The 25,558-nt window shown below is 43.5% G+C and overlaps 1 protein-coding gene and 1 pseudogene across 1 annotated transcript in view; one reads left to right on the forward strand and one right to left on the reverse strand.

Annotated features, from left to right (window-relative positions):
* The window catches only part of TRIM2 (tripartite motif containing 2), a 179,389-nt gene that overhangs the window by 11,915 nt on the left and 141,916 nt on the right, over window positions 1-25,558 (forward strand). The window lies entirely within an intron of this gene.
* LOC145527386 (small ribosomal subunit protein uS8-like) lies at window positions 12,909-17,137 on the reverse strand (annotated as a pseudogene).

Below are 25,558 nucleotides of genomic sequence, written 5' to 3' on the forward strand. Positions count from 1 at the left end.
CACAGAGATGGATCAAAGACCCACCAATGCTGCAAGTTAAAAGATAACCTCTGTGGATTAGCATGTGTGATGGAGAGTGAACATTCCACTTGTCACCATGCACCTGTGATCCCATTGAGTCCTAATAGAAATCCTATGAGAAGGTATTTTGGGCCTCATCTTAGAAAGTCAGAGAGGTTGGATCAGTTCTCCAGGGTTACCAACTACTAAGAAGAAGGTGCAGGGGTCTGACTCAGACCTGCCTGACTTTAAAGCCAAAGCTCTTTCCAGTATACTCTATATACAGTAAAAGACAGAGCAGAATCCTTTGGAATATTCTGTTCCCCAGTCTGGGTTTCATTTGAGTTCTCTAATGAGTGAATGTAATAGACAGGGAAGCCTGGTGTGCTGCAGTCCATAGGGTCACAAAGAGTCGGACACAACTGAGCGACTGAACGGAACTGAACTGAACTGAATGAGTGAATGGTTCACGCTCAAAGAACTCTCACAGACAAGACCAGTACTGGTGTTCTTTGAATCATCTAGTTCTCATAAACCAACCACTACAAGGCAGGTCCCACACGTTTCCTGGATGACTGACTATTGGACAGTCATGTCTGAGTCTTTGCGCAACCATGGACTGTAGCCCTCCAGGCTCCAATGTCCATGGGATTTTAGTGTGTGAGGGCTTCAGTAGTTGCAGCGTGTGGACAAGATTACTGGAGTAGGTTGACATTTCCTCCTCCGGGGGATCTTCCTAACCTAGGGATCAAACCCGCATCTCCTGCATTGGCAGGTGGCTTCTTTACTACTGAGCCACTTGGTTAGGAGAAATTTTTATTGTCATAATTAGTGTCAGATTTCTAAATTTCCAAGGATAAAGACCATTGTTTTACCTGTTTATCCTGGCACTTAACTTGTTGCTTGGCACATAGCATATGCTAAATAAACATTTGTTTGAATGAATGTATTAGTCAGGGTTCTCCAGAGAAACACAACCAATAGGATATTGATTGATGGACTGGAATTGGCTCACATGATTATGGAGGTCGGTAAGTCCAATCTGTAGGGAGGAAGCAGGCTAGAGACCCAGGGAGAGCCAATGTTCCAGGTAAAAGCTATCAGGCAGGAAGCATTAATATTGCAGATGAAGTCCAAAGGCAGTCTGCCAGAAATTTCTCTCTTACTTGGAGGAGGGTCCATTTTTTTGTTCTATTCAGTCTTTCAACTGATTGGATGAGGCCCACTGACAGTATGGAGGGCAATCTGCTTTACTCTATCAATTAAAATGTTGATCTCATCCAAAAACACAGTTGTAGCAACACCCAGAATGATGTTTGACTAGATTTATGGGCACACTTGGCCCAGCCAAGTTTACACATAAAATTAACCATCACAATGAGTGAATGAAAAGCTGCCATTTCTGGACTGTGGTGGAATGTGGAGTGGAATGCGAGTGGAATGTCAGGCATTGGTCTCTCACTGCAGAATTCAGTTAAAATGACATCTTGCTAATAAAAAGTGCTCTTCTTCCTGTGGGGCAGCTCCAACAGACCTCAGATTCTGGTGCCAAGGTTCTGAGAGAACCTTCTTTGGGCCCCTTGTACCCAAGTGATCAGTTACCACTGAATCAAGTGAATTAAAAGGGTTGATACAGGTCCCATGCTCTCCAAATTAAGGGGTAAGTATTTTTTTAGGAGTCAGAATCATAAAAGCATGTTTAGAACCCAGCTTTTCCAAGATCTATTGGAAAAATTAACCTTTATATTACCCAAGTATACATAGCCATATTTAAGACTACTTTCTTTAGTTGTTTTAATGCAATTTGGTGGTTACTGTAGATCTCTGAAATTTGTAGATTAGAGCCAGACATCCTGGAATGTGAAGTTAAGTGGGCCTTAGAAAGCATCACTACGAACAAAGCTAGTGGAGGTGAAAGAATTCCAGTTGAGCTATTTCAAATCCTCAAAGGTGATGCTGTGAAAGTGCTACACTCGATATGCCAGCAAATTTGGAAAACTCAGCAGTGGCCACAGGACTGGAAAAGGTCAGTTTTCGTTCCAATCCCAAAGAAAGGCAATGCCAAAGAATGCTCAAACTACCGCACAATTGCACTCATCTCACATGCTAGTAAAGTAATGCTCAAAATTCTCCAAGCCAGGCTTCAGCAATACGTGAACTGTGAACTTCCAGATGTTTAAGCTGGTTTTAGAAAAGGCAGAGGAACCAGAGATCAAATTGCCAACATCTGATGGATCATCGAAAAAGCAAGAGAGTTCCAGAAAAACATCTATTTCTGCATTATTGACTATGCTAAAGCCTTTGACTGTGTGGATCACAATAAACTGTGGAAAATTCTGAAAGAGATGGGAATACCAGACCATCTGACCTGTCTCTTGAGAAACCTGTATGCAGGTCAGGAAGCAACAGTTAGAACTGGACATGGAACAACAGACTGGTTCCAAATAGGAAAAAGGAGTACGTCAAGGCTGTATATTGTCACCCTGCTTATTTAACTTATATGCAGAGTACATCATGAGAAACACTGGGCTGGAAGAAACACAAGCTGGAATCAAGATTGCCGGGAGAAATATCAATAGCCTCAGATATGTGGATGACACCACCCTCATGGCAGAAAGTGAAGAAGAACTAAAGAGCCTCTTGATGAAGGTGAAAGAGGAGAGTGAAAAAGTTGGCTTGAAGCTCAGCGTTCTAAAAACTAAGATCATGGCATCTGGTCCCATCACTTCATGGGAAATAGATGGCGAAACGGTGGAAACAGTGTCAGACTTTATTTTTTTGGGCTCCAGAATCACTGCTGATGGTGATTGCAGCCATGAAATTAAAAGACGCTTACTCCTTGGAAGGAAGGTTATGGCCAACCTAGATAGCATATTGAAAAGCAGAGACATTACTTTGCCAACAAAAGTCTGTCTAGTCAAGGCTATGGTTTTTCCAGTGGTCATGTATGGATGTGAGAGTTGGACAGTGAAGAAAGCTGAGCACCGCAGAATTGATGCTTTTGAACTGTGATGTTGGAGAAGACTCTTGAGAGTCCCTTGGACTGCAAGAAGATCCAATCAATCCATACTAAAAGAGATCAATCCTGGGTGTTCATTGGAAGGTCTGATGTTGAAGCTGAAATTCCAATACTTTGGCCACCTCATGCGAAGGGTTGACTCATTGGAAAAGACCCTAATGCTGGGTAGGATTGGGGGCAGGAGGAGAAGGGGACGACAGAGGATGAGATGGTTGGATGGCATCACCGACTCGATGGACATGGGTTTGGGTAGACTCCGGGAGTTGGTGATGGACAGAGAGGCCTGGCGTGCTGCAATTCATGGGGTTGCAAAGAGTCGGACACGACTGAGCGACTGAACTGAACTGAACTGAACTCTCTAAAATCATAACTCATGTCATGTCCTCTGGGATTAGTTTTCTAGATTTACATGTTAAAAAGTGAAGAAACTGAGGGAACGTGTCCTTTCTTTGAGATTTAAGTAGTATTTCTTTTTGTCATTCACATACAAATTTACTTTCTACTGCACCTTTTTGGACAAAAACTGATTAGAGGAAAAAGTTTTATTAAGGACATTAGCATTTTGCTCACTCAGGGTTGACATCTGCATAGATTCCTACTGTAGCCAGTTCTTTTTCACCTCACCAAGTTTACCTCTATAGTTGTTCTCATATTCTAACATTATTTTAACTTTTTATTTATATAAATACATGCACTTAATTTTAAACATAAAATTGAATTTTTAAAAGCTTATACCTATAATAAATGCAGCAGTCTCTTCTCTTTCTTTTACCTCATCCCCTAGTTCTCCTCCTTAAAAACAACCCCTTTGAACAGTCTTAACCATTTTCCTATTAGTTGTTCCATGTTTCTAAAAAATTATCCTCTTTCTGCTATTTCTCTTTTAATTATTTCTTTTCTTTATTCAAAAAGGTAATATATTAACATAGTTCAAAATTCAAAAGAAAAAGGGTAAAAACAATAAAGAGTCTCCTTACCCTGCTCCTGAATCTCTATAATCCCCTCTCTGCAGGCAACCAACATCATTAACCCCTCATATATTTTTCCTGAGATTGTCTTGCATACACATACACGACTGTTTTACTGATCAATTTGGGTATTATCTGTTGACTCTCAGTCACAGGAGATGAGAATTTAGCTTTCTCTCTTATACTGTTTTCTTGCTTTCCTTCTCCACAACTTAGTCATAGGACAAGTCTTCATTAAATCATTGTTTGTATTATAATGACTGCATAAATTTTTCACCCCCAAGCCACATAATTTTATATACTGCAGTTCATTTTACCCAGAGCTAATAAACACTTCATTTTTTTCTTTAAATTTTCTATGAGCCTATTGTTAATATGTTTTTTCAACTGTTCCAGCAGATGTGTCACATGGCCTGTATTCTACTCCAGTTTGGGCTGGTTTTTGTTTTGTTTTCTCTTGTTTTTTTCTCCACTCCTAGCGAGCTGTGGTTTAGGGACTTGCTTTTGTCCATTCTCCCATATTGGATTCTCTTTTCCTGGACCCCAGTATCTTTTTCTTTCTTGATTTAATTGTGTTTTTTCCTCAAGGGGTTTTTAAAGAAAGGGTACATGCAAGGTACGTTTTGAGTCCTTGTATCTCTGAAAATGTATTTATTCTACCCAGGCATTTCATAGTCTGGCTGGGTATAAAATCCCTATCTGAAAATAATTTTTCCCAGAATTTTGAAGGCTCCTCCACTACCCTTTCTTGTTACTGAAAAGTCCTTTGTTGTTCCCTTTCTCCAGCTCTTTCAGTGTTTTTTCTACCAATGTATTCTGCTCTTTCACAGTGATTTGCCATGATTTGAATGTTTTTTCATTAATTATTTTGATTATTTGGCCGTTTTAAATATGAAAACTCATGCCTTTCATTTCTGAGAAAATGTATTTTATTTTCACTTAGCTAATTCCTTCTGTTTGATTTTCTCCTGTTTTCTCTCCTGGAACTCTGCTTAGCTGAACAATATGCCACTTAAATTGATCTTCTAATTTTCTTATGTTTCCTGCTACTGAGATCTTTGTTTTCAAATTTTTGATTTGCAAAGTGTCATTCTTGTTTTCTAATTTTTAAGGAAATATCTTGTCATTTCGTGCATGCAGTGTCTCCTTGTTTGGCTCTGAAGATATTAAATACAGTGGATTTTTAAAAACCTTTTTCTAGCCCTTGTATTGTTTCTGTGGCTTCTGAGTTCCATCTTTTCAATTTGTTTGTTTGTTTCAGGCTTTTCTCACATGTTTGGAGAAGTTTGACTGTCCGCACACCATAAGAGTGAGGCTCTTAAACCTTTGATTGCAGGCTTTGTGTGATGGGTTTGGTAATTGGTAGACCTTCTTTGAAGAATGATCTGGCACTGAGCCAAGTTTTTCTTTGAGCGACTCCTAAAGGAAGTGTGGAAAGGATTTTTCTTTAATGGGAATATTTAGTTTCTTCTATGACTACATCTCCTAAGAATACTTCTGCTTTGGATAGATACAATTAATTTCCACCGTTCTGAGAGCATGAAAGAGAACAGAATCTGAAATGCCTATCATTCAGTGTACAGACTTTATTTTAATCTTCAGCTTTCAGTTTGGTGTGCTTTGACCTCCTAGGAGTTGGTATGGTGACCTCAGATTAAATACTCCTTGTGAATAATAATTTTTTAACTTTTTCCCTAGCCACAAGACTGGGTGTGTGTAGTGAAACTAACCATATAATAATATTAAGAATTTGGACTCTGCAGCCAGAAAGTTTGGGTTCAAATCTTGGTTCCAGTGGTTACTAGCTATGTGATCTTGGTCGAGTCTCCTAAATCCTGTAGTTCATGACTCCATGCTAAAGGTGAACAGTGCAATGCCCAGGGAGGAAAAAGAGCATGTTGAGATTTTTTTCTCTTTAACTTGAATTATTGATTTTATATTTTTTAAATGATTTCTCTTGTACAACCAAACCAATGAAAGCACAAAGGAATACAATTGCACACATGAGCTTTCTGCAAAGATGCTGTGGAGTTTCCCACTGAAGTAAATCATTGTTCACAGAATTTGGCAAAAAGAAAAGGAAAAAGTCTCCAAACAAATAGCCCATTGAGAAATATACCATGACATGAGGATGATGCAATGGCAAATTGCAACATGGAAAGAAGCCCTGAATGAAAATTTTGTGTTACAAAAGGATCAAACGCAGTCCAACAAAATGGCAAGGAAACAATATTTATTTTGAAATCGCGCTCGTTTTTCATATGCAGTATTTTTAACAAGTTGTTTGTTTCCAGCTCACCACTACACTCCATACTTAGAATTATCATGGGCGAGTCCTCGGCTGCTGAGCTCCGTTTACCTCTGGGAAAGGTGTGACTGTGGGATGCCGAGAACCTGACACGGAGCACAGTAAAAACAGAAGTGTAGCAACTGCCCCAGAAAGTGCAGGAGAGGAGGACACAGGCAGGTTTCTGTCAAACTCACCAACAACACAGTTCAAGGAGGAGACAGGCCGGGGTTCTGTCCCGCAGCGAGCCCAGGCCTAGTGCTGAAAGTGGCCCTACATCCCTCTACCTAGAATTTCTCTTCTGCAGATTTTCTGGCTCAGAACCATAGAAAATAAGAAGGGTTTGAATGAAATCTAAAATACGAAATCATGTACCTTCTAAGGCTCATTTGCCAATTTCTTTGTCATTTACTTAATTTTTGATTTATCTATGGTGATTAAAAAATATATATATAGTGAGCTATTTATATGTAAAGGAAACATTTTAAATAAGAGAACTTTGAAAAGGTGTTTGTATTAGGATTTTTTCCCATTTGTTTATAATATTGTTTTACCCACATTAGGGAGTTGGTTAAGTAAGTTATGCTACATCCGTAAAACAGCAAACTCTGCAACCATGCACTGAAAATTGGGCTTATAGAACCAAACAATTCCATAAGGGAAGTTATCCATGACATGTTATTGGTAGGAGGTGAAAGAAATGATAAATAACTGGAATTATGTTGTTTTAATAAGCACTGTTTTAATAATATGTTTGACTAGAAAAGCATATAACATGATGCTAAATTGTCTAGTAATCATTTCTCTGTGGTAGGATAATAGACGATAGCTGAATTTTTGCAAAGAACATTTATTGCTTTTGAAACTAGAAAAAAATGTATATGGCTAAAAAGTGACCAAAGGCTGGCAGTGGTAAACACGAAATTAGAAGAAAATGACCTTAATATACACTTAGTGGAGAATCATGGTTGACTGAAATTAAAACCATAGAGAACTTCTTTGAAAGAACTTAAAATGTTCATTTTCTATTTTCTCAAATGAAACCAGTTTAACAGGCTTAAAGATATAAAAATAATGTTTCTTAAATTACAAAGTCTAGTGATATATAGTGGTTGATTCAATTGCATTGTTAAAAAATATTTAGACTGTATTCCCAAATTATTGGTTTTTCCAGTTCTAATCTAGCACTTACTCAAACTTCTTGGAAAGATTTTCATTTGATATAAATTCTGTGCACTGCAAGCACTTTGTTCTCTTCAAGAAATCAATCCACACTGAAGCGTGGAGAGGTTGCTATTCATGACATAGTTAGAGCCAATATTTCAGGCAGATTCTTAGAAGAAGTGTGTCATTGTGAGTGGCATGCCTCAGAAAACAGACTCACACACTGTAATACAGATTTAACGTTTCTTGTTTGCTTTTTAAAATTATCCCTATCCTTGTTATCTGGAAGGCAACAATCTTAGTTACTGGACTACTCAAAGAAAAACTCTGTGGGACTTCCCTGGTGGTTCAGAGGTTAAGACTGTGCTTCCACTGCAAGGGGTGAGGGTTTGATCCCTGCTCAGGGAACTAAGATCCCACGTGCCTCTCGGAGTGGCCAAAAAAAAAAACTCTGTGTAATATGCTGTGCTATTACGATCTACCTTAGTGTATGAATTTGAATTTATTTTCACTTGACTATTTGAGGAAGCATTTTTTTATCTGTCATTCTTCTGATGTAGTCCAAAATCTATAGATGTGTGTATGTGTGTGTGTATGCTTAGTCGCTCAGTCATGCCCAACTCTTTGCAACCCCGTGGACTATAGCCCGCCAGGCTCCTCTGTCCATGGAATTCTCCAGGCAAGAATACTGGAGTGGGTTGCTGTTTCCTTCTCCAGGGAATCTTCCCAAACCAGGGATCAAACCCAGGTTTCCTGCATTGCAGGCAGATTCTTTACTGTCTGAGCCACCAGGGAAGCTCCATAGATGTACACAAATGTACTTTTATTTATAGGACATTTTACTAGAAAAGATAGTCCTAACTCATAGTATTTGTAAAGATGTTAATATTAATGAAGGCTCCGTATAATCCTTGGTCATAACACTGACAAAAGCACCAACCTTGTGAAGTGTTCCTCCAGCCTTCCAGAGAGTCTGTAATGGATTTGAATTTCTGGCTCCCGAATGCCTGCATGTGGCAGACGTGTCTGTCTGTGCCTGAATACAGTGCACGTGAACCGTGTACACTTCCCCTACAGCCCAGTGCTTTGCACGGATGAGGCACGTGTCTCTTCACAAAGGCATCCCCTCAGGCAGGCTCTAGCTTCATCTGCATCTCTGATACAGATGCACATTTGTGTGACTGTGGAGGCATTAATGGTGCCTGCAGCTGGGATGTGGCTGGTACATTTCAATCCACCACGTAGCAAAATACACGCTGAAGTGAATGGCTTGATTGGTGGTGCTGACACTGTTTGCCTTTTAATTAAAGTGGAGGCGGGGGAAGCATTGGGGGGAAGGAGGAGAAGGAGAAGAAAGAGGAGACGAGGTGTAACCAGGCCCAGTGATAAAGTAACTTTCATTCCCAGGGAAACAAGCAATTAATCTACATAAAGACATGAGTCACTATTCCTGTTACCATCACTGAGGAGAAATGAAAACACAGTTTTAAAATGCACGAGGAGGATGGAGCACTAGCAAAGGCATGTTTAAAAGCACCCCAGCTCAGTGAGGTGAAGGCTGGTGGTGGAGGAAGAGTGGGTTTGTGGGGAGTTAGTTGTAAAGCACCTGCTGGTGGTTGCTTTTTCTCAACCCAGCTATCCTGCTGCTGCAACAACCACCAAACACAAGTTGGTTAGCACCAAGCATCTGCTTTTTGAGTGCTAAGCACATTCTTCCACAAGCTCAGTTGTAGGCAAGCTCTGGAGCTTCCCTTCCTTCTGGGAAATTTGATGAGAATCAGGGTGGGTCTGGCAAACATCTTCAGAGGCCCCACATATGAGGTACAGATTGAGCCCTACACAAGGGGCTAAGACCAGCCAAGTCCTTCACCCTTGTTCATGGCCCTGAGAAAAGGGCACTTTTTTCTGATGGCTCAAAGAGCTACTGGCAGGCTGCTCTAACCAGATCACGGTGCTAGCTATTGTCACTGGCTCTTTATCAATAGCTTAAGCAGACACTTGGCTAAGCCTGTTATTATCTTACTTAATGCTCATAACCAGCTCACGAAGTGGTCTCTACCATTAATAGCTTTTTATCAACGAGGAAACGGAGGCTTAGGAAAGGTAAGTGGCTTGTCCAAGATGGCCTGGCTAGTGAGGGATGTGGCTAGCTTTAGAATGGAGGCTGTTGGCTACAGATGAGCATACCCAGCTTCTGGGAAGAGTCAGGGTTTTCTGTGCCCAGAAAGTCAAATATAAACCATCAGAGATATTTGCCCTGTATATATTTGATATTTGATCTTGTTTTACATAGCTCTGTATCCGTCACAGTTCCTACCTCAATGCTTTTTGCATAGCAGAGTTTCAGTAAACATGCATTAAATTAACTAACAAAAAAGATGGTACATCTTGGTTCAGGGGTTGGAGATTGTGAGTTCTGCTTGTAAAATATTTTTCTTTTGAAAGGTTTCAAAGTTACATAAAAAGTAAATTTCTTTCTACAAAACATAGAAAGAATAGTATAATGAACCTACACGAATTCAAACCCAGTGTCAATAATTAGCAACATTTTGCCAGCCTTGTCCATTCCCTACCAACTTTTTGCTGTTTTGGTTTTTGCTGATAAATTTTTAAAATTAATTTATTTTTATTGAGGGATAATTGCTTTACAGAATTTTGCTGTTTTCTGTCAAACCTCAACATGGATCAGCCATAAGCACAGGTATATCCCCTCCCTTTTAAAACTCCCTCCCATCTTCCTCCCCATCCCACCCCTTGAGGTGGATACAGAGCCCCTGTTTGAGTTTTGTTTTTTGCTGATATATTTTAAAGTGAATCCCAGGTAGGTCATTTCAATTATAAATGCTCAGTATAAATAACAAAGACTTATAAAAACAACATCATAATTACCATGTAATTATCATACCTGATACCATTAACAATAATATTTTAATACCATCTAATACTTCACACTGATTGTCACAAAGGCATTTATTTATTATTTGGATTTGGCTATGCTGGGTCTTCATCGCTCTGTTCCAGCTTTTTCCAGCCGCAGCGAGCAGAGGCTACTCCCGAGCTGTGGTCTGCGGGCTTCTCTCTGTGGTGGCTTCTCTTGTTGCAGAGCGCAGGCCCCAGGCACACGGGCTTCAGTAGTTCAGCACGCAGTCTCAGGAGTTGCGGCTCACAGTTGCCCTTTGGCATGTGGAATCTTCTCGGGCCAGGGATGGGACCCATGCCCCTTGCACTGGCAAGCGGATTCTTATCCACTGGACCATCAGGGAGGTCCACCAGAGCAGTTTGAATACTCAGTTTGTGGAATCAGAATGGAACTTACCTGCACGTCGCGTTTGGTTGTCTCATATTTTTTTCTCTTATACCCCCACCTGTGCCTCTACTTTTAGTAACTTTTCTTTTTTCCTCTCTGCCTTTTTTCCTTTCCTTCCTCCCATTCCTCCTTCCCCTTCTTTCCCACCTTCTCTCCCTTTTTCCTGTCTATTTTCCCCTAGAAACCAGGGAATTTGTCCCGTTACGGTGATTTTCTTTCTCTTGTTTTTTACCATATTGTGTGGCATGCAAGACTTTAGTTTCCTGACTATGGATCAAACCCACGCCTCATCCTCTGCAGTGGAAGTATGGAGCCTTAACCAATGGACCACCAAGGAATTCTTTTACAGTGTTTTTGTTTACAGTAACAGGCATTTATTTTTTGATATTCATTTCTTTGGCTGCACTGGGTCTGCATTGTGGTGCCCAGGCTCTTCTTTGAGGTACATGGGCTCCTCTAGTTGTGGCATCTGAGCTCAGTAGTTGTGACATGCTGGCCTGGTTGCCTCAAGGCATATGGGATCTTAGTTCCCCAACCAGGGATTGAACCCATGTCCCTGCATTGGAAGGTGGATTCTTCACCACTGGACCACCAGGGAAGTCCTCCTATTTCAGTGGCATTTAACCGACTCTGGAAACACTGCCTAGACGGTATTGATGGTGCCCAGTTTTCAGGAGTTTTTCGCTCCCAGCATCCTCTGGGACGGGGTCTCTGTTGATGGGATTCTGTGTTAGCTCATAGCTGTTCCTCCAGCACACAGATGTGTACTGAAGGGCTTCCATGGGCCCACCCTGTATCCAACGTGGGAGATACAGCAGCATCTCAGTGGGGCTACAACTGGACGGGGACAGAAGGCAGAACGCTGATGGCTCCATCGTTAAGTTCAAAGCCCTAAAAAAGGAATGCAGGTGACGCATTCTCGTGGTGGTCTCAGGAAAAATGGACCTGGAAGTGCCAGCTCACAGGTGTGAGCAGCCCGCCACCCCTCTTTTCTCTGCCTTCCAGCTCAGATTCCCGCTCCCCTCAAAGCCGGCCTGGGGGCCCTCTCTGCAGCTAAGCAGAAACTGCTGTAAGGACGGCCTCCTTCTCAGGGAGACATTTGCGCTCACCCTCTGCTCGCCCATCCGGTGACTCTGAATCAATGAAACTGCAGTTTGAAAATGTGACAGCAGTTATGCAGGTGGTGGTCTTCCCGAAAGTGCAGTCAGTGCATTTCATTTGCCAGAAAATCGACCCTCCCACTTCACCCCTATCTTTTCCAGCTTTAGCCTGAGACCCAAGTTCAATGGAGACAGACGGTACCTATGTGTCTCCTAGGCCTGTTGGGTTATCATGAGGTGTGGGGCTTCCGTGGTTCATCAGCAGGATCCTCCAGGGTGTCCGAGGGAGGGAGTCCTTGTCAGCCTATTTATCAGATCCTCCCTACAAGGTGCTAACCAGCCCACTACCACTCTGATTCCTTAGGAACTGTTTCCTGGGAACAGGGTGATTATTGTAGTAATATACCAACCTACACCTTTTAATAAATTTCATTATTAGAAAAATCCTATCTTTTCTTTATATTACATAAAATGCAAGGAACTGACTGGTGCCTAAAGAATAAGCCCAGTGAAGGTGCAGAGAGCGCTGCTGTACATCAGCGATGAACTGTCAGCAAGCGTGATTCTTGCTATAGAGACAGATAGGGTGGAAATAAGCCCACAAGGACGAATAAATCATACCTCCTAAGTTAACCTTATCAAATGCCCTCAAGATATTGATTGCTGCTACAACTGAGCAAAGCTCAGACAACTGTTTAATGGCTAGTTACATCCAGGAGGCTTAAAGGATCCCTGTTCCCACCTCTTTGTCAAGGGCCTCTGCAATTGTTGCCAGTATATTGAGTCCATTAGGCGGTTATTGGAAATGGTGTGCGTAATAGGATGATCTCCTCCCTTGACACCCTGTCTGAGAGAATTTCTAACACTGCAATTACCATGGCCTTGCTGTGACCTGGATGGGCAGAACTCCTGGAAGCAGGATGGGGAATAATCGGGGAAGGAGATGTGGGTAGATCTAGGAAATCACATTAGGATGAGGTGGGGGTGAGGTAGGTGCTGGTGTATTCAGAGGTCTATAATATTTTTTGTGCTCTGAGGCATTTTCTTTGGATGTATTAAGTCCCTAGAAAAAGAATCCAAGGATTTTCCCTCCTGTGTGTTTTCATCTTGCTTCTTCATGGTCCATGATGTCATTTGAGGTTGTCAGTACAATGAAACCAAACTGATGGGATGGGAGCAAGTTATTTGGCCATTTTTCTGGATCTTAGAGGTGCACATCAAATCTGGGGCTGACCATTCCACACTTACTTAGCCTGCCTGTGAGATTCACAACAGTTTTCCCAGCCCTGTGATCAGCGATGATTTCAAATTAGCCAATGTTACCATGTTTCTGAGAATTCTCAGAAACATAGTGGGAAGTTTAGACAAAATGTGGTCCACTGGAGAAGGGCATGGCAAACCACTTCAGTATTCTTACCTTGAGAACCCCATAAACAGTATGAAAAGGCAAAAAGATAGGACACTGAAAGATGAACTCCCCAGGTCAGCAGGTGCCCAATATGCTACTGGAGATGAGTGGAGAAATAACTCCAGAAAGAATGAAGAGATGGTGCCAAAGCAAAAACAATGCCTAATTTTGGATGTGACTGGTGATGGAAGGAAAGTCTGATGCTGTAAAGACGATATTGCATAAGAAACTGGAATGTTAGGCCCATGATTCAAGGTAAATTGGAAGTGATCAAACAGGAGATGGCAAGAGTGAACATGACATTTTAGGAATCAGTGAACTAAAATGGACTGGAATGGGCAAATTTAATTCAGATGACCATTATATCTACTACTGTGGGCAAGAATCCCTTAGAAGAAATGGAGTAGCCATCATGGTCAACAAGAGTCTGAAAGGCAGTACTTGGATGCAGTCTCAAAAACGACAGAATGATCTCTGTTTGTTTCCAAGGCAAACCATTCAATACCACAGTAATCTAAATCATGCCCCAACCAGTAATGCTGAAGAAGCTGAAGCTGAACGGTTCTATGAAGACCTACAAGACCTTCTAGAACTAACACCAAAAAAAGATGTCCTTTTTATTATAGGGGACTGGAATGCAAAAGTAGGAAGTCAAGAAACACCTGGAGTAACAGGCAAATTTGGCCTTGGAGTACAGAATGAAGCAGGGCAAAGGCTAATAGAGTTTTGCCAAGAGAACACACTGGTCATAGCAAACACCCTCTTCCAACAACACAAGAGAAGACTCTACGCATGGATATCACCAGATGGTCAACACCAAAATCAGATTGATTATATTCTTTACAGCCAAAGATGGAGAAGCTCTATACAGTCAGCAAAAACAAGACCAGGAGCTGACTGTGGCTCAGATCATGAACTGCTTATGGCCAAATTCAGACTGAAATTGAAGAAAGTGGGGGAAACCACTAGACCATTCAAGTATGACCTAAATCAAATCCCTTATGATTATACAGTAAAAGTGCAAAACAGATTCAAGGGATTAGATCTGATAGAGTGCCTGAAGAACAATGAACAGAGGTTCATGACATTGTACAGGAGGCAGTGATCAAGACCATCCCCAAGGAAAAGAAATGCAAAAAAGCAAAATGGTTGTCTGTGAGGTCTTACAAATAGCTGTGAAAAGAAGAGAAGCTGAAGGCAAAGGAGAAAAGGAAAGATAAAGCATCTGAATGCAGAGTTCCAAAGAATAGCAAGGAGAGATAAGAAAGCCTTCCTCAGTGATCAATGCAAAGAAATAGAGGAAAACAATAGACTGGGAAAGACTAGAGATCTCTTCAAGAAAATTAGAGATTCCAAGGGAATATTTCATGCAAAGATTGGTACAATAAAGGACAGAAATTGTATAGACCTAACAGAAGCATAAGATATTAAGAAGAGGTGGCAAGAATACACAGAAGAACTATACAAAAAAGATCTTCATGACCCAGGTAACCACAGTGGTGTGAACACTGGATTAGAGCCAGACATCCTAGAATGTGAAGTCAAGTGGACCTTAGGAAGTACCACTAAGAACAAAGCCAGTGGAGGTGATGGAATTCCAGCTGAGCTATTTCAAATCCTAAAAGGTGATGCTGTGAAAGTGCTGCACTCAGTATGCCAGCAAATTTGGAAAACTCAACAGTGGCCACAGGACTGGAAAAGGTCAGTTTTCATTCCAATGCCAAAGAATGTTCAAACTACCGCACAATTGCACTCATCTCACACACTAGCAAAGTAATGCTCAAAATTCTCCAAGCCACGCTTCAACAAAATGTGAACCGTGAACTTCCAGATGTTCAAGCTGGATTTAGAAAAGACAGAGGAACCAGAGATCAAATTGCCAGCATCCACTGGATCATCGAAAAAGCAAGAGAGTTCCAGAAAAGCATCTATTTCTGCTTTATAGACTATGTCAAAGCCTTTGACTGTGTGGATCACAATAAACTGTGGAAAATTCTTCAAGAAATGGGAATACCAGACCACCTGACCTGCCTCTTGAGAAATCTGTATGCAGGTCAGGAAGCAACAGTTAGAACTGGACATGGAACAACAGACTGGTTCCAAATAGGAAAAGGAGTACGTCAAGGCTGTATATTGTCACCCTGCTTATTTAACTTATATGCAGAGTACATCATGAGAAACGCCAGCTGGAATCAAGATTGCTGGGAGAAATATCAATAACCTCAGATATACAGATGATACCACCCTTATGGCAGAAAGTGAAGAAGAACTAAAGAGCCTCTTGTTGAAAGTGAAAGAGGAGACTGAAAAACTTGGCTCAAAACTCAACATTCAGAAAACTAAGATCATGGCATCTGGTCCCATCACTTCATGGCAAATAGATGAGGAAACAATCGAAACAGTGACCGACATTTTTTTTTTTTTGGCTCTAAAATCACAGCAGATGGTGACTGCAGCCATGAAATTAAAAGACACTTACTCTTTGGAAGAAAATCTATGACCAACCTAGGCAGCATATTAAAAAGCAGAGACATTCTCTGCTTTTTAGTCAGTTGCTACTGCTGCTAAGTCGCTTCAGTCATGTCCGACTCTGTGCGACCCCATAGACGACAGCCCATCAGGCTCCCCCGTCCCTGGGATTCTCCGGGCAAGAACTATTGAAATAGCTTGTGAGGGATGAGTGAGGGGAATTCGCTGGTGGTTCTGTGGATAAGACTCCGTGGTCCCAATGCAGGGGGACAATTTTCCATCCCTGCTCAGGAAACTAAAATCCTACATGCCATAGGCCTGGCCAAAAAACACAGAGAGAGAGAGAGACTAGTGAAGCCATGGAACGTGATGGAATTAGTGGTACCCCTTCCAATCCCTTCTGGCAGCATTTACCATTCAAAGTATCTGGACGTCTTGAGTGCTCAAAACATTGACAATCCCCTTCCCTTTTTTTTTCAAGAAAATGTTAGTCACTTAGTTGTGTCCAACTCTTTGTGACCCCATGGACTGTGGCCTGCCGGGCTCCTCTGTCCATTGAATTCTCCAGGCAGGAATGCTGGAGTAGGTGGCTATTTCCTTCTCCAGGGATCTTCCCGACCCAGGGATCGGACTCAGTTCTCCTGCATTGCGGGCAGATTCTTTACAATCTGCACCACCAAAGAAAGCCCTACTTTTTAATTCAATGTGAATGTCCTTGTTGCAATGAGTAACAGCTGTATTTGCTGAGCAGATTTATCAGTAAAGAGAGGGATCTTCCAAAAATAAAAATAAAAAAATAAAAAGCAGAGACATTACTTTACTGACAAACGTCCATGTAGTCGAAGCTATGGTTTTTCCAGTAGTCATGTATGGATGTGAGAGTTGGACTATAAAGAAAGTTGAGCACCAAAGAATTGATGCTTTTGAGCTGTGGTGTTGGAGAAGACTCTTGAGAGTCCCTTGGACAGCAAAGAGATCAAAGCAGTCAATCCAAAAGGAAATCAGTCCTGAATATTCATTGGAAGGACTGATGCTGAAGCTGAAAGTCCAATACTTTGGCCACCTGATGCAAAGAACTGACTCATTAGAAAAGATCCTGATGCTGGGCAAAATTGAAGGCAGGAGAAGAAGGGGACTACAGAGGATGAGATGGTTGGAATGGTATCACCAACTGGATGGACACGAGTTTGAGCAAGCTCCGAGAGTTGCTGATGGACAGGGAAGACTGACTTGCTGCCATCCATGAGGTCACAAAGAGTCGGACCCGACTAAGCGACTGTGCTGAATGAGCCATGCTTCATCATCACAGCTGGAAACCTGATGATGACTTTGGAGTACGGCCTGATAAACACCTGGCATTTGCCTCTCTTTTCAGCATTGTTGATATTCTTCAGAGCTTCAGCCAGGACATTCATGCCCACTGTTATAGCAGCAGGGAAAGATGGAAGAAAGCAGAGGTCTAGAATTGAGCTTGACACAGGAGAATGGCAGATTTGTGACTTAGTAAAGAGGTGGTAGTGGCAGTGAGCTGAATGGATATGCAAATAATCTGATTTCTTTTTAATTTTGATTTTTCTTTTTTCTTTTTTTTGAGAAATACTCCCTTAAAAATGGTTATCTGAGATGTGACAAATAAATATATGATTCTGATTGGATCTTGGACTGGGAAACACATTATTGAGGCAGTTGGCAAAATTGGAATATGAAGTGTAGATTAGGTAATAGTATTGTACCAGTAGCACTTCCCAGATGGAGCTCCTGGTAAAGAACACACTGGCCAATGCAGGAGACATAAGAGATATGGGTTTGATCCCTGGATCAGGAAGATCCCCTGGAGGAGGGCATGGCAACCCGCTCCAGTATTTTTGCCTGGAGAATCCCTACAGTTCATGGAGTCACAAAGAGTCCTGAAGGGACTTAGTATGCATACACTTGACCAATAAAATTCCTGACTCTGGTGACTATGGTTATATGGGAGCCTTGTTCACACTGAATTATTTCAGAAAAAAGGGGCATGATGTATGTGATTCCTTCTCAAATGGTTAAAAATTATGTGTGTGTGTGTGTGTAGAGAAAGTGAGACCAAGAGATGTGACAAAATATTGATAAATTGGTAAACCTGGGTAAAATGTATACCAGAATTCACTGTAATAGGCATGCTACTTTTCTGTAAGTTTAAAATTAATTTCTCAATGAAAAACATTTTAGGCACTATCTACTGTATAGTTAAGATTTAATTCAACAGTTACAGAAAACCCACAATAGCTTAATCAAGAGGAAAATATATTTCTCTCAGGTAAAAGGAATCCAGAGGCGAACAGTCCAGTTCATAAAACTGTCAGGGTCTAGGGCTCCACTGCTTATGTTTTCTGGGTACCCTCAGTAACTGTTTTCCACCTCATGGACCAAAAGGGCTGCTTGAGTACCAGCCATTTCCCACATTCTAACCAGGAGGAAGGGAAGGGTTTGAAGTAAAAGATGGGGAAACAAAAGGATCTTTATCACCTGTCCTAAAACAAGATCTCCTGGAAGCCATCACTCAGTGTTTCTGCGTATATCTCATTGGTGGAAACGGTCTCTGGCCGCAGCTCGCTGCAAGAGAACTTGTGAAATGAAGCCTGTATTATAGGTGTTCCTGGATCCATTTAAAAATCAGGGCTTCAGATATATGAAAGAAAGTGAGAATGGACAGTGGGCAAACAGTTAGCAGCCTTTACCAGATGAGGTCACCTGACAAAGGCAACGTCTGCCCAGCAAACTCCATGAACTTGTGGCCCCAGGGCCTAGCTGGGTGAGGCAGGCCCTCCTGGATACAATTCAGCTAAGACAGTGGGTGATATTTGCAGGCTTTTGGTCCCATCATCCTCTGCCACTTCAGACAGCGCTCCGCCAACCCCTCAACCCCACTCAGCCAAACTGTATTTGTAGGAGACTCACTTGCCAATGACCGATTACTCTGATTTGGTCTAAGAAGACAGACTATTAAAAAACAACAACAGCAAAAGAGGCCATCTTGGGTCAGAATAGAGGCTTCAGTGCCTCTGCTGCCTCCCATACTTTTGAGGAGGCAAGAGTAATATTTTTCTGGCTGTTTACAAAGAAACGAGAGTAATATTTACTTTGCAGTTGATAGATGGTGAAACGGCCTATTTTGTGGGAAAGTTTGCTATGCTAATAAGCAGTTTTTATAGTTCCTTGAGATATTGGCTTTGAGGCAAGGCGAATGAAAAGTGATTTCTGGTCAAACAAACTTGAGGATCGTGTACTCTATAATCTTCTGTTAGAGGGTCACAATACATAATAACTCACTAAGCTCTGAGAAGTTCTGCAGTAAAGAACTTTAATTCACAGTCCCCAGCCTGAAATGGTATAACTCAGTTTGGGACTTGCCCACAGTCTTTTAACGGAGATCACACCTGGTCACAGGAGTTAATGAGGCTTGGGTTCTTGATGTCTCATTGCAGAAAGAATTAAATGAGAGACAATGTGATAGGTAAGAAGTGGACTTATTTAGAGAGAAACACACTTGACAGAGTGTAGGCCACCTTAGAAGGAAGGAGCTGCACCGAGGTGTGAGGTGGTTAGTTTTTAGAGGAGTGTGTAATTTCATAGGCTGATGACTTGGAGGAATTGTTGTTCAGTCGCTCAGTCATGTCAGACTTTGCAACCCCATGAATGGCAGCACACCAGGCTTCCCCGTCTTTCACTATCTCCCCGAGTCTGCTCAAACACATGTCCATTAAGTTCATGATGCCATCCAACCATCTCATCCTCTGTCGTCCCCTTCTCCTCCTGCCCTCAATCTTTCCCAGCATCAGAGTCTCTTCCAGTGAGTCAACTCTTTGCATCAGGTGGCCAAAGTATTGGAGCTTCAGCATCACTCCTTCCAATGAATATTCAGAACTGATTTCCTTTAGGATTGACTAGTTGGATCTCCCTGCAGTCCAAGGGACTCTCAAGAGTCTTCTCCAGCACCACAGTTTGAAAGCATCAGTTCTTCAGTATTTTGGGGAAGCGCTGGGGACTTCTAGGAATTGGGCCCCGGCCCACTTTTTGACCTTCATGGGCCTGTCACAGTTCCACATGCCTGTAGGTGTGTCTTTTACCTTACTGATGTGTTACAGTGTGAACATACTGAGGCTCAAGGTCTGCTGCTGCTGCTAAGTCGCTTCAGTCGTGTCCGATTCTGTGTGACCCCATAGACGGCAGCCCACCAGGCTCCGCCGTCCTTGGGATTCTCCAGGCAAGAACACTGGAGTGAGTTGCCATTTCCTTCTCCAATGCAGGAAAGTGAAAAGTGAAAGTGAAGTCGCTCAGTCGTGTCTGACTTGTGGCGACCCCATGGACTGCAGCCTACCAGGCTCCTCCGTCCATGGGATTTTCCAGGCAAGAGTACCGGAGTGGGGTGCCATTGCCTTCTCCGGCTCAAGGTCTAGTGGAAGTCACCTTGTTTACCATCTTGGACCTCTTTGGTTCTAATTAGCCTATGTCTTGTCCTCGAGCTATGTCATTCTTTTAAAGGTTGTGCCCTGCCCCCTTCCCTCCTGTTTCAAGCCTTCTTGTTGCCAACTTTTTCTTTTTCCTGTTGTCTCTTGTTTGCTTCTGTCCTATTGAGCCCACCTTGGAAAATCAAGGATGCTATTGGGTCATGCAGCCCTTACTAAACTGCCGTTAGCTTCATCTTAATACAAAGGTTCTGGATTCTCACAGTACATGTTGGGCAGAAAATGAAGCATAAGTCACTTTTAAAGCATAATGACAAGATTTTTTCAGATGGCTGAATTTGGAAGCAAACAGAAGCTGCGGTCCTGTGGGCAAGGTCGATTGACACGTCAGCGGTTTTTAAGGACTGTGTGGAAGATTGCCGCCTGTTTGTGGCAGTGTCACAGCAAGGCTGGACCCCTGGTAGGCATGGCACACCACCGGGGACCGCAGTGGGGGTGGCCACACCTGTGTTTAGGATGCCTCCCTACGGGGAAGACAGCCGTATCTGTAAGACTTTCCTCACCAGATCTATAACAGTTAACCATACAAGCAAGGAATGTGGGAGACCTGGGTTCAATCCCTGGGTCGGGAAGAACCCTGGAGAAGGAAATAGCAACCTACTCCAGTACTCTTGCTTGCAAAATCCCATGGACCGAGGAGCCTGGTAGGCTACAGTCCACAGGGTCGCAAAGAGTCGGACACGACTGAGCGACGTCACCTTCACTTTCTTCATACAAGCAAGGAAGCCCTGGAATCTCTTCCAAACTGTGTCCAGTGTTCAGAATACATACTAAGTGAAATTTTACTTAAGCTGGTGAGGAGAAGAGGATAGATCTGTTCACTCTGCATTTGAAACCTGCAGTAAGTGGATTTGCTTTATCTTCAGAGAGCTAGTTAAGAACCCTGTACCCTTGCCTCTGGGAAGGGAACTAAACAAGGGAATCCTTGATCTTCAGTAAATGAATAGCCCCATTGACACAACGTGTTTTGGGTTACATGCTAGATAATGTCGCTTTATAGTAATAATTATAGTAAGGTTTTCTTTTGTGAAGCTCATGGCACATTTCCTGTGTCACCTTGTTCATTTTGACCCAGGATTGGGCATTATTATCTTTCTCAGGAAAATAAGGCTCTAGACAGGCTCTGGCTTTAATTGGGACATGGCAGTAAGCAAAGGCAGGGTTCCTGGTCCCAAGTCTTAGCTGTGTGAGCACAAAGCCTTTGAAAGGCAGGTTGAGGGGTGCAGTCTTGCCTATAAATTAAAAAAAAAAAGAAAAATAATCCCTTGGGGAAAATACTGAGTACCCACTCCTGCTAGATCCTAGGCATCCTGCAGAAATCTGCATTCATTCATTCAGTGAATACGTATCAAGCTCCCGCCGTACCAGGCATTGTCTTGAGTGCCAGTGGTCCCCTGCCCTCAGAGATGTGTCTGTCACTGGTCCCAAGTGTCCCATAGAGCCTCTGGGGGTGTAGGGTATGACCAGAGTTGAGACAGAGGACCACAGGAGAATGAACATTTGTAACTGTAATAATCATAGCAAGAGCTAACCGTCATATAACAAGCCTTGCCCCTTCTAAGCGCCAACCTGTGTGCTCTCATCTCAGCTCTCTGAAGTGGCTCCCATGGCTACATCCACTCTACAGAGGAGCAAATAGAGGCCCACAGGGGTTCAGCGACCTGCCCAGATCTTACAGAAGAGACAGGATCTCATCTAAACAGTTCCCGTTAACCACCCAACCATACTGCGTCTCTAGAAAGCCCGTAAGAGGCAGGCTAGCGGAAGGAGGCAGTTCTGGGGGCCCTGTGAGCTCCGATCACAAGTGTCAGGCCAGGGCAGCATTTCCAGCACTCAGGCAGTAACTGTGTGATGGCCAGGATCTGAGTCAGGTTGGGAAAACCACTGAGCAGGATGAAGGTTCACTGTCCAGGGACTTCCCTCATGGTTCAGTGGCTAAGACTCCAGGCTCCCAGAGCAAGAGACCTGGGTTCGATCCCTGGTCAGGAAACTTGATCCCAAGTGCCACAACGAAGAGTTGGCATGCCGAAACTGCAGATCCCATATGCTACAGCTAAGACCTGGTGCAGCCAAATAAATAAATAATAATAAAAATATTAAAAAAAAAAAAGTTTCACTGCTCTTTGTCCCCACAAGGACACATCAGGCACACTAACCCCAAACAAAGACCTTCCAGATTCTGTGGCCCCACACCCTGCCACCTCCCAGTCTGAAGACAATTTTCAACTTTTCCTCATCCACTGAGGGTAAGCAGTAGAAGCCAGTAAGACGCCATGCTCCTAGCACAGGGGCCCCAGGATCCATGAAATTCCACATGCTGCGTCTAAGAGCTCACATGCCACAATAAAGCTCAAAGACCCCATGTGCTGCAGCTAAGACCTGGCATGGCCAAATAAATAAATGTATTAAAAAAAGAACACGGGGCCAGGATACAGAAGGTGGAGATGTGGCAGTGATGAGTCTGGGCTTCAGCCCCCCTTATTTGGACTCAAGCCCAGCCTTCCCGCAGACCAAGGCTGCAGGTAGCAGACACACAGCTGCCTGCTGGTTGGGGCTGTCAGATGCTTGTTGGCTGCCCTGCCCCCTTTTGTGGCCCAGCTCATGACTACTGCCTGCCTGTCCCCAGATGACACCAGGCAGCCCGTGCCGGGGGAGGTGCCACACAGGAGTCAGAAGACGTGGGTGTCCACCCTCCAGACAGTTGTCTGCCATCTGCTTCCTACCCTGAGAGTCTGGCAATGCAGCACTTTGCTTTTAGTAACGGGCATTCTCTGGGAAACGGTGTGACTAACTCCTAATGAGCAGCTTTGCTTCATCTGGGCCTCTGACACCTTCTGGTATCAGAAGGGAAAGATGGGGAAGGTCTAAGAAGGCTCCCTACCCACTTGAGGACTCACAGCAGCCCATTTTACAGGTGAAACTGAGACCCTTGAACTCATGATAAGTGACAGAGGTGAGGAAGAAATCCTTTGGTTCAGAATCAGAAGTGGAACCAGCGGGGCACCGGGATGGTGAGCCTCCTGAGGCCGTAGCCTGAACCGTTGTACTGAGTACTTTTTGAGATCAGAGAACTTGGATAGAGTGAAGAGACTGGAGTACAGACATGCTTCTTGATATAACTGCCCTTCTCCAGGGGCCTTAGAGAAAGATGTGAGAGGTGGTGTGCTGACCGAGCGCAGGCCTGGAGCCCAGGGGCACGGGTTTGAGCCCCACCTGCCATTCCTCAGCCCTGTGACTTTGGGCAGTGTGAGCCTGGGACTCAGTTTTCTCATCTGTGAGTAGGGCACACCACATAGGGCAGTTAGTAGTATTACGAGAGCTGTTAGATGCAAATGAAGGCAGAGAGCCCAGAGCCTGCCGCGCAGGAGACGCTCACACCGTGTCGGCATTGCTGACAATGAACAAGAGCTCGTGTTCAGAATCATGCCATTTACAGCGACATGAATGGACCTAGAGGTGATCACTCTTAAGTGAAGTAAGTCAGACAAAGACAAATACCATCTGATACCACTTATATGTAGAATCAAAAATATGACCCACATGAGCTTACCTAACAAAGGGACTCAGATGCACAGACCCAGAATCGTGGTTGCCATGGAGGGCTGGGGGAGGGTGGAACGGGAGTTTGGTTATGTGTGTGTATGAATCACAGGAACTAACACAACACTGTAACACAACTATATTTCGATCAAATTTTTAAAAGTTCATTTTCAGTCTTTGGGGTGAATACAATATAGAATGGTTCGTATAGATTTTGTGGATTTCCACCTCAAACCGTTAGGTGTTTCAGAATAATTTAATTCTTGAGTTAAATTAGAACAACTGTCACTGTCTTCCAGCACCATTGGCTTCTTTGTGTTCCTCCTGCTCGAAACAGGGCTTCCCTACCTGAGACCTGCTCCCCCAGCTGCCCTTCATGCACGTCCTATCTCCTGGACCCTCTATCACATCCCTGGTTAGTCCTGTGGAGCCCTTGTCCCTGTCTGTGGTCCAGACACAGACCGAACTGTTGTCTGATTTCCCCAGGGAGCTTGGGCACTGCTGCATAGCCAACACTCAGCACGGGATCTGGAGCGTAATAAAGACTTGATGAATGAATGAATGATGTCTTTCCCCAAAGTGTGAGCCCCACCACATGATGATGTCTCAGATGCCATTTGCTCTGGGACCTTTCCTGCCTCTGCTGGTGCACTGTGCCTCTCTCTGCACATACAGCCTCTGTGTCTGTGTCATCCTTGGGAAACGATGAATGGGCTGCTTCTCACCCTCACACTCGTCTCCATGATTTCACAACTGCATTATTTCCCATTCCCATGACAAAGCCCTGGGGCCCCAGCAGGATGATGAATGTTCTTGGAGGGTACGCACTGTGCGAATCAGAAGAAAGAGACATCTGCTGAGGGCGTCCATGAGGGGGGGAGGAGGGCTGCATTGAGAAGGTGACGAAGGTCGAAACAGGGATGGGAAGGTCGAAACAGGGATGGGGACCACACTTTCGGCTGGAGCTCCGCACACAGGTGCTATGAACCTGAGCTACACCCACGGGCTAAGACAGGATGGTCCAAAGAGCTGCAGAGGAAGGGAGAGGATGATGCAGGATCAGGGTCAGATAAGTACAATCCGAGTCTGCAACCGTGTGTAGGACGCTTAGTTAGGAGAGAGGCCAAGGAATGCAGGGGCTTGGCCTGTGGGTGAGAGAGAGCCTAGGGCACCCTACGAAGGAATAAGCAAGAAAGTCAGAGATTCACAATGAGAAAGACATCCCAGCAGAGGTTAGCATCCCTTGCAGGTGTGGGTCAGATGACCATAGAAGCTTTCAGAACTGTGTTCTGTGTAATTCCAGCTCTACCACGCAGGTCAGTCTTATTTTGGGAAACTTGCTTAACTGTTTTAAGCCTCCTATTCCTCATCTGCAAAGTGAGGATAACGATTGCCAACCTCACAGAGATTCGGTAGAGCTTCACGGTAAAGCATGAAGTACCTCTCAGTAGTGTAATGCTGGGCTGCACGGCGATGAGTTTCTGGAGTGGAGTGCGTGAACCAAGGGTCTTTTACCCTGGGCAGCCATTCTGCCTGGACTGTATTTGTTTTCTAGGACTACCATAACAAAATACCACAGCCTGGGTGGCTTAAGCAACAGAAATTTATTTCCTCACAAGCCTGAGATCTAGATGTCTGAGATCAGGGTACCAGTATGGCTGGGTTCTGGAGAAGTCTCTCTTCCTGGCTTGCAGACGGCCACCTTCTTGCTGTGTCCTCAGTGGAGAGAGAGAAAGCAGAGCTCTGTTGTCTCTTCTTACGAGGACACTAATCCTGTCAGATCAGGGACCC

Source organism: Giraffa tippelskirchi, chromosome 11 (genome assembly GCF_054371585.1).
Source record: "Giraffa tippelskirchi isolate mGirTip1 chromosome 11, T2T-mGirTip1v1.2.pri, whole genome shotgun sequence".
NCBI classification, from domain to species: Eukaryota; Metazoa; Chordata; class Mammalia; order Artiodactyla; family Giraffidae; genus Giraffa; species Giraffa tippelskirchi.